We start from the raw sequence: 10,887 nt of genomic DNA, 5'->3' as shown, positions 1-10,887 counted from the left end.
AAACGGTGGGGGCGTGTCCGGGCTTTGGCTGAAGATGGCCGCAAAACTGTGAGCTCTGACAGAGTAAATTACATTCCGCCATGTAATTGATATATTTGGATGCCATCCAGCATAGAATCCTGATTCATTTGGAAGGGAACAGTTTGCTGGTCAAGGCAATATTTTTACTTTCTACTTTCAGGGTCTCTCAGACCGGATCGCTGAAGTTTAATTTTGGCGGCCTCTACGGAGGTAATTTCTCAGCACCCCCCCCGGGGAACCGGGTATGCGAAGATACTTTCCAGATCTTCTTCCACACTACCTATAAATATGAAAATGGTTGACCTACTTGAGGCCATACAAGGCTGGATGACAGACTTTGATAACCTAATGCAGGCAAGATGCGACAGCCTCCTATCCCACATGGCATTTACCCGTACTCAGATGAAAGTAGCAGGGAGCGAAGGAGAAGTGAGCACGGAGCAGTCTCAGGGGTGGGGCAGTGCAAGAAAGGACATACATCCACATGTCGCTTTGGACATAGATGCCTGTGTGCAGCCGGGACTTTCTGTGAGCTTCTTGCCTGTTTTGGATCCTGACCGGGGAGTTGCGGCCGGCTCCCTGGGGCGGGATCGAGGCGAGGTACGAGATGAGTGGAAGATAGGGGAAGACCTCCTTACCCCGCCTGCGCTGCTGACATCTGGTCATAGCTATTTACCTGTCAAAGGATCCTTGCTGCCGAAAAAAGAAGTAGACTGGTCCCCGTATTCATTGCCTGTCGGGCTGATGCCGTTTTTACAGAGATCTCTTCTGGCTGTCCACACGAGGTCAAGATGTGCCTGTGCGCTGTGCCTTCCGGACCGGCATTGGGTGACGTTCTGTGGCCCCGGTCAGCGCAATGGGGCAGCTGTTGAATTTGGGCTTCTTGTCGGGCCTTAAACGGGAGCTGTACCTTTGTGGTCACCGAGACCTTTGTTTCTGCTATTGGGTCCAAGGACGACACCTTGCTTTCATGAGGACTATCTGAATAATAAAGTGTACAACTGGTCAAGATTTCAGAACAGACCAAGAAGAAGGTCCTTTTGTCCACAAGGGGGCAAAAAGAATCAAGCATTATCTACAGAAAATGTTGAAGTTGTTAATCCTAAACCAATCTTGAAGCACAAATCTAAACGAAAAGTGGCCTTTTCTTCAACCGATACTTCAGATCAGGAATCATATATATCTGATGGAAGCGGTTCCTCTGGGCCTGTGGGGCCAAGATCTCTCTCTCCCCCCTCTTCACCACCTTTCTATTCTACTACTTCATCTTCTTCTAAATCTTCTAAGTCTACACTTCTTCCTTCCTGCCCCCTCTTGTCATTACAGGTTCTGAGTGACAGTGACACGGATGGGGAAGAAGATACAGCTGTACGTCCTAAAGATAAAGATAAAGATATACCAGCTGTACCTTTAGGAGGCGCACAAGGAGGGCCGGCAGAAGAATCAAGAAAATCCCAAAGAAAATCACACAAGAAGGACTCTCTGTATTGAATCTGTCCAAATTGGAACTCACAGAAACATCATTACTGAGCAAGGGAATGGGCTTTGCCCCTACGAACACTTTTTCAGCTTTCAAAACTATCATTGACATTAATAAATTTGTTAGGAAATTGGCATTAAAACGCTTTTTTAATTTGCAAAAGGAAGAATCTGTATTAGGAGCATGTGAGAATGATAATTCAGATTCAATGGTTGACCATGGTAGGATTGTAGATGAGATGGGCTCAGCAACCCTCAAATTTGGAGACTGTATAACACTAAATTAATTGAAATCTCTAGAAGATAATTATGGTCCAGAGGACAGTGATATACAGTCACCTAGGAGGGGGAGGTCTGAGTTCTATCCTACAAACTTTAGGGGCCCACATATTAATCTGTACCAGAGGAGAGTCCAGAAGGATTTGTTAGATTTAGAGATGCAGATAAAAACAAAGGGCACTGTTGGGAAACCAAATCTCACAAAAGCAGAATTTAATGCATTACACAAATTACAACAAAATGATAGTATTGTGATAAGAACATCTGACAAGGGTGGTAATGTAGTGGTCCTAGATAAGGACTACTACTGTAATGAGGCTTACAGACAATTGTCAGACACTAAAACATACAGAAAGCTGGATAGGAATCCATCACAGATATTTAAGGCCAAATTGTATTCAATAATTGAACAAGGAATAGCTATTAATGTCTTCACTGAGGAACAGGTAAAAAATATGATACCGGATTATCCATTAGTGCCTATATTCCATCATGTGCCTAAAACACATAAAAACATGACCTCTCCCCCAGGAAGACCTATTATTTCAGGCATTGGCTCTATGTTTGAGCAATTGTCTGAATGGGTAGATTCCATACTCCAGCCCTTGGTTAAAAGCCTTAACAGCTATCTACGTGATTCGACACATTTGTTGAATTGTTTGGAATATATAGAATGGAACAAGGAGTTCAGATGGGTGGCTATTGATGCCACCTCTCTTTACTCAAGTATACCCCATTCGCTAGGATTAAAAGCTATCAGATATTTCTTGGATACAGCCACACGCTACTCTTTAGAATTCAAACTATTCTTTTGTGAAATTATTGAATTTTTATTAAAGCATAATTTCTTCATGTTTAATAATGAATATTACGTGCAGGTTTGTGGCACAGCGATGGGGGCAAAATTTGCCCCCTCGTTTGCCAACCTGTATGTAGCGTGGTGGGAGGACCTATACCTTTACACTTTGTCTAATCCGTTTGCAAAGCATATTATTAAGTACATGCGATTCATAGATGATCTTATATTTATAGTGGAGGATAAACTTGAATTAAGCACCTTTTTAGAGTATGTTAACACCAACGACTTAAATTTGAGATTTACAGGTGTATTACAACAATACAAAATATGTTTCTTAGATTTAGAACTTACAGGTGATCCAGAAAAAGGTACAATATTGACTGATACATATCGCAAACCAACAGCTGGAAATACCATACTCCATGCCAAATCATGTCATCCTCCACACTTAATTAGATCAATTCCCAAAGCTCAGTACATTAGAATGAGAAGAAATACTAACTGCAATGAGAAATTCAATTCACAATGTACTGATCTTACTAACAGATTAAAGCAGAGAGGATACTCGATGAAGATTCTTAATGAATCTCACGAGAAGATAAAGTATAAGACTCAAAGTGAAGTGATAACAACTAAGAAAAGATCAGATCAAGATTTTAGTAAAGATAAAATTGTCTTTACTACCGAGTATTCTAAACAATTCAATGAAATCACAGCTATTCTTAGGAAACATCTACATATATTAAAAGAAGATGAATCTTTGGGTAATATTTTTCAAACTTGTAAATTTGTGTCCAAGAAACCCCCGACTCTGGGAACCAGGTTGGTGCCCAGTATGGTAAATACAACAACAAAAAAACAGGGGAGTAACTGGATAAAGAAAAAGGGCACATACAAATGTGGCACTAGACCATGCATTACATGTGAAGTTATTGAAAAAAGTGATACCTTTACTAGTTCAGCAACACATGAAAGATATAATATGGAGTTCTATGCAAACTGTAGGACTGAATTTGTGGTCTATCTAATAGAATGTTCTCTTTGCTCCCTACAATACATTGGTCAAACGACCAGGGAGCTCCGATCGCGCATTAGGGAACACATTAGGGATACCAAAAATTACAATAAAGATTCGGCGGTAGCAGTCCACTTTAACCAAATACATATGACCCACATAGCACATATCACTGTTAAAGTTATTGACAAAATTCAGTCACCCATCAGAGGGGGCAACAAACAGAAATTGTTGCTCAAACGTGAATTATTTTGGATATATAAACTTAAAACGATAGCACCACAGGGTTTGAATAGAGAATGGGATATGTCTTATTATGTGGAATAATTATTTACATACCAATTTTTTTTGCCTATCTACTTAAGGTTAATCTATTATGCAAGAACTTTGATAAAGTCTATTTTTTAATAGTGCATATAGAAATTTACTTTTTCTAGATATTAGATTTGGCATCATTATCTCATTCATATTAAATATCAAATGTTATATACCTAGTTTAACTAGGAATGAACAAATAATGGGATATATCTAAGTCCATAAATAAGAATTTATGAGTACATTTTCCTATTCTTTGATTTAATACTCTCTATATTTATTAAATGTATTTATCACAAAATAATAAGCATAGTTTTGCCGCAGGGGTTGACTTTGAATCTGTATTTATAAAGTTATAGTATAGTGTTGAAATTGTTGGTTCATATGTGCCCATATATTATTTACAATTGTACATTTCAAAAAGTAATTTAGTATATATACATATATATATATGTTTTCTCAAATGTAATATACTTTTCTGTGTCCATAGAAAGTGCTAGGTGAGGGCAAGCAGTTTTAACACTATTTTTCACAGGTGTTTCTATAGCTTTACCATCATTGGGTACTTTCCCTTTAAATAGCAGGGGTTGTACTATCATATCTCACTCCTATGATTAAGTGCCGAGCATAGGCACGAAAGATGTAAGGAGGGTTATCACCTGCTACCCTTTGTACTTTTTGCCAAATTGGCTTTTTAGAAATATGTCAAATAAAGTATTTTATTTTTAAACTTACTTTTTACTCTGCTTGTTGCTGCCGTAATTTTTCGTCTTTTTGCTTTCATGAGCCCTTCACGGAGTCTGCTCTCCAGTGTAATATATGTTGACATGTTTAATATTGCTATGTACTGCTATATTGGAACTATGAGATGCCATTGCTGTTCCCTGAGTAAGGTAGTACATGGTTAGCTGATACAGGGACATTATATAAATAACATGCTATATTTCCTTTATCTCATTTCAAAATGGTAGTTTATTTCACTTAGGATATCCCTGAACAAGGGCTCATGCTGGCTCATATAATATGCAAATTTTCATGGGGTATCATGTTATTAAGGCTTTAATACAAGAATCTTATTTTGAACCACGTACAATTCTGTTTACCCTTCACAACCAGAGACTGCCCACCAGGGTACTTTATGTTGCCATATTTAGTATTGCTATGTACTGCTATATTGGGAGTATGAGATGCCATTGCTGTTCCCTGAGTAAAGCAGTACTTGGTCAACCGATTCAGGGTCATTATATAAATAATATGCTATATTTCCTTTGTCTTATCTTCGAATGGAAGTTTATTTAACTCAGGATATCCCTGAATGAGGGCTCATGCTGGCCCATATAACATGTAAAAACTCATGGGGTATCATGTCATTATAGCTTTAATGTAGGAATGATATTTTTATTCAGTGTTAGCTAATGGAGGTAGGGGTTTCCTAATAATAGCTTAGACCCCATAAGACTTCATATGATAAACTATGCCTTTAAGAAAACAATACTCGCATACTTTGCATAAAGTAAAATAAAGAATACCCCTTTATCTTAAAAGGGGCACATATAGCTATAACCCCTTACATTCACCTATCATTTACTAGATATACTCATGGGCTAAGATTGCCCACTACTTGTCAACTGAAGTGGGCTTCATCCCTAGTTTAGCTCATATTAGGGGGGCTCTGTGGCAAACTGCATATAATATTATATTAGGGTACAAATGTGATGTTTGGTATGCTAGGTTATTTCACTGTGTGGTCCTGTGTGTTTGAATGTATGTAGTTTCATGTATATATTTTTGAGCTATATCCAAAGTTTAGCCTGTTCTAGACATGCTGTCCACTACAGTGTGCTGAACCATATAGAGCAATTTGTTGGCGTAATTTTAAAGTAAGGGTCTAATATATATCAGGTGCTATATAATGATTCCCCCCCAAACTGTTTAAGGCAGAGAAAACATTATTATAGCACTGGGTCAAGGAGTGGCCCTGTTAACGTTTCTTCCATTCTCTACCCATTACCTATATATTCTTTTTTTTCCTTTTTTGCTAACACATCTTCTGTTGCCCAAACTGAACTGTAAGTATTATAAGTTCTGTTGACTATATCATGGACAAGCACAAGCCTGCATATGTTGCAAATTGTTTATTGAGATTAGGCTTTCACTAAGTTGGTTGTTTTACTCTATGTTATTTGTCCTTTTGAAAATGCACTTAGATAAAATGAGGTAATATACATGGCTAGAAAATGTACCTTTGGGTAAATATATACTTAGACTCTACAGATATGAAGACATGCTTGTTTAATTCTCCATGTAAATCCTGATGTATGTCAAATGGGCATGTTGCCATGATGTTTTTTTTTCTCTGCAATTTTATGTTTGTATGCCATTTTACCTCAATAAAAAATTATTTAAAAAAAAAAAAAAATTGCAAACGGCTCCATTTTCCGCATTTTAAGGGTTAAAAGCTTGAAAATTGGGGTGCAATACTTTGAATGCATTAAGACACTGTGGTGAAAATTTGGTAAAGATTGGATAATTCCTTCATAATTTTTCACATATTCAGTAATAAAGTGTGCTCTGTTTAACATTTAAAGAGACAGTAACGGTTTTGTTTAAAAACGTTTTTTGTGCTTTATTAACCAGTTTAAGCCTGTCTAACATGTCTGTACCTTCAGATAGATCATCTTCTGTATGTTTGGAGGCCAAGGTGGTTCCCCCTTCAAATGTATGTGATAATTGTGCCATGGCGTCCAAACAAAGTAAGGACAGTACTGTCACATTTAGTAAGGTTGCCCAGGATGATTCCTCAAATGAAGGAAGTAGGGATAGTTCTGCATCCTCTCCTTCTGTGTCTATACCAGTTATGCCCGCGCAGGCGACCCCTAGTACTTCTAGCGCGCCAATGCTTGTTACTATGCAACAATTGACGGCAGCAATGGATAACTCCATAGCTAATATTTTATCCAAAATGCCAGCATTTCAGAGAAAGCGTGATTGCTCAGTTTTAAACACTGTAGAGCAGGAGGGCGCTGATGATAATTTATCTGTCATACCCTCACACCAGTCTGAAGTGGCAGTGAGGGAAGGTTTGTCAGATGGAGAAATTTCTGATACAGGAAGAATTTCTCAGCAGGCAGAACCTGATGTTGTGACATTTAAATTTAAATTAGAGCATCTCCGCGCATTACTTAAGGAGGTGCTATCTACTCTGGATGATTGTGACAATTTGGTCATCCCAGAAAAATTGTGCAAGATGGACAAATTCCTAGAGGTCCCGGTGCACCCTGATGCCTTTCCGATACCTAAAAGGGTGGCGGACATAGTGAATAAGGAGTGGGTGAAGCCAGGCATACCTTTTGTCCCTCCTCCTATATTTAAGAAATTGTTCCCCATGGTCGACCCCAGGAAGGACACATGGCAAACAGTCCCTAAGGTCGAGGGGGCGGTTTCTACACTAGCCAAACGCACGACTATTCCCATTGAGGACAATTGTGCTTTCAAAGATCCTATGGATAAAAAATTGGAGGGTTTGCTTAAAAAGATTTTTGTACAGCAAGGTTACCTCCTTCAACCAATTTCGTGCATTATTCCTGTCACTACAGCGGCGTGTTTCTGGTTCGAGGAACTGGAAAAGTCGCTCAGTAAGGAGACTCCATATGAGGAGGTCATGGACAGAATTCACGCACTTAAGTTAGCTAATTCCTTTATTTTAGATGCCGCTTTGCAGTTAGCGAGATTAGCGGCGAAAAATTCAGGGTTTGCAATTGTGGCGCGCAGAGCGCTCTGGCTAAAGTCTTGGTCGGCGGATGTATCTTCCAAGACAAAATTGCTTAATATCCCTTTCAAAGGTAAGACCCTTTTGGGCCAGAATTGAAAGAAATTATTTCAGACATCACTGGGGGAAAGGGCCATGCCCTCCCACAAGATAGGCCTTTCAAGGCTAAGAATAAGTCCAATTTTCGTTCCTTTCGCAATTTCAGGAACGGACTGGCTTCCAACTCTGCAGCCTCTAGACAAGAGGGTAACGCTTCCCAGACTAAACCAGCTTGGAAACCAATGCAAGGCTGGAACAAGGGTAAACAGGCCAAGAAGCCTGCTGCTGCTACCAAGACAGCATGAAGGGGTAGCCCCCGATCCGGGACCGGATCTAGTAGGGGGCAGACTCTCTCTCTTTGCTCAGGCTTGGGCAAGAGATGTTCAGGATCCCTGGGCACTAGAAATAGTCTCTCAGGGTTATCTTCTAGAATTCAAGGAACTACCCCCAAGGGGAAGGTTCCACATGTCTCACTTATCTTCAAACCAAATAAAGAGACAGGCATTCTTACATTGTGTAGAAGACCTGTTAAAGATGGGAGTGATACACCCAGTTCCAGCTGTGGAACAAGATCAGGGGTTTTACTCAAACCTGTTTGTAGTTCCCAAAAAAGAGGGAACTTTCAGACCAATTCTGGATTTAAAAATTCTAAACAAATTTCTCAGAGTTCCATCGTTCAAAATGGAAACCATTCGAACAATTTTACCTACAATCCAGGAGGGTCAATATATGACTACCGTGGATTTAAAGGATGCGTATCTACATATTCCTATCCACAAAGATCATCATCAGTTCCTAAGGTTCGCCTTTCTGGACAAACATTATCAGTTCGTGGCTCTCCCATTCGGGCTAGCCACTGCTCCCAGAATTTTCACAAAGGTGCTTGGGTCCCTTCTGGCGGTTCTAAGACCAAGGGGCATTGCAGTGGCACCTTATCTGGACGACATTCTAATTCAAGCGTCGTCTCTTTCCAAGGAAAAGGCTCATACAGACATTGTTCTAGCCTTTCTCAGATCTCACGGGTGGAAGGTGAACGTAGAAAAGAGTTCCCTGTCTCCGTCGACAAGAGTTCCCTTTTTGGGAACAATAATAGATTCTTTAGAAATGAAGATCTTCCTGACAGAAGTCAGAAAGTCAAAGCTTCTAAACGCTTGTCAAGTTCTTCACTCTATTCTGCAGCCTTCCATAGCTCAGTGCATGGAAGTAGTAGGGTTGATGGTTGCAGCAATGGACATAGTTCCTTTTGCTCGAATTCATCTAAGACCATTACAACTGTGCATGCTCAATCAGTGGAATGGGGACTATGCAGACTTGTCTCCAAAGATTCAAGTAGACCAGATGACCAGAGACTCACTCCGTTGGTGGTTGTCCCAGGATCACCTGTCTCAGGGAATGAGTTTCCGCAGACCAGAGTGGGTCATTGTCACGACCGACGCCAGTCTATTAGGCTGGGGCGCGGTCTGGGATTCCCTGAAAGCTCAGGGTCTATGGTCTCGGGAAGAGTCTCTTCTCCCGATAAACATCCTGGAACTGAGAGCGATATTCAATTCTCTCCGGGCTTGGCCTCAACTAGCGAAGGCCGGATTCATAAGATTCCAGTCAGACAACATGACGACTGTAGCTTACATCAACCATAAGGGGGGAACAAGGAGTTCCTTGGCGATGAGAGAGGTATCCAAAATCATCAAATGGGCGGAGGATCACTCCTGCCACCTATCTGCAATTCACATCCCAGGAGTAGACAACTGGGAGGCGGATTATCTGAGTCGTCAGACTTTCCATCCGGGGGAGTGGGAACTCCACCCGGAGGTTTTTGCCCAGTTGACTCAATTATGGGGCATTCCAGGCATGGATCTGATGGCGTCTCGTTAGAACTTCAAGGTTCCTTGCTACGGGTCCAGATCCAGGGATCCCAAGGCGACTCTAGTGGATGCATTAGTGGCGCCTTGGTCGTTCAACCTAGCTTATGCGTTTCCACCGTTCCCTCTCCTTCCCAGGCTTGTAGCCAGGATCAAACAGGAGAAGGTCTTGGTGATTCTGATAGCTCCTGCGTGGCCGCGCAGGACATGGTATGCAGACCTGGTGAATATGTCATCGGGTCCACCATGGAAGCTACCTTTGAGACAGGATCTTCTAGTACAAGGTCCATTCGAACATCCAAATCTAGTTTCTCTGCAGCTGACTGCTTGGAAATTGAACATTTGATTTTATCCAAGCGTGGGTTTTCAGATTCAGTGATAGATACTCTGGTCCAAGCCAGAAAACCTGTGACTAGAAAGATTTACCATAAAATATGGAAAAAATATATCTGTTGGTGAGAATCCAAGGGATTCTCCTGGAGTAAGATTAAAATTCCTAAGATCCTCTCCTTTCTCCAAGAAGGTTTGGATAAAGGATTGTCATCGAGTTCTCTAAAAGGACAGATTTCTGCTTTATCTGTCTTGTTACACAAACGACTGGCAGCTGTGCCAGATGTACAAGCTTTTGTACAGGCTTTGGTCAGAATCAAGCCTGTTTACAGACCCTTGACTCCTCCTTGGAGTCTAAATTTAGTTCTTTCAGTTCTTCAAGGGGTTCCGTTTGAACCCTTACATTCCATAGATATCAAGTTACTATCTTGGAAAGTTCTGTTTTTGGTTGCTATTTCTTCTGCAAGAAGAGTTTCTGAATTATCTGCTTTGCAGTGTAATCCACCCTATCTGGTGTTCCATTCAGATAAGGTCGTTTTGTGTACTAACCCTGGTTTTCTTCCGAAGGTTGTTTCCAACAGGAATATTAACCAGGAAATAGTTGTTCCTTCTCTGTGTCCGAATCCAGTTTCAAAGAAGGAACGTTTGTTACACAATTTAGATGTAGTTCGTGCTTTAAAGTTCTATTTAGAAGCAACTAAGGATTTTAGACAAACCTCATCTTTGTTTGTCGTTTACTCTGGTAAGAGGAGAGGACAAAAAGCTACGGCTACCTCTCTTTCTTTCTGGCTGAAAAGCATTATCCGATTGGCTTATGAGACTGCCGGACAGCAGCCTCCTGAACGAGTCACAGCTCACTCCACTAGAGCTGTGGCTTCCACATGGGCCTTCAAGAACGAGGCTTCTGTTGATCAGATATGTAAGGCAGCGACTTGGTCTTCTCTGCACACTTTTACCAAATTTTACAAATTTGATATTTTTG

The sequence above is a fragment of the Bombina bombina genome, chromosome 6, assembly GCF_027579735.1.
Source record: "Bombina bombina isolate aBomBom1 chromosome 6, aBomBom1.pri, whole genome shotgun sequence".
In the NCBI taxonomy this organism is placed as follows: Eukaryota; Metazoa; Chordata; class Amphibia; order Anura; family Bombinatoridae; genus Bombina; species Bombina bombina.
Note: the sequence above shows the minus strand (reverse complement) of the source record.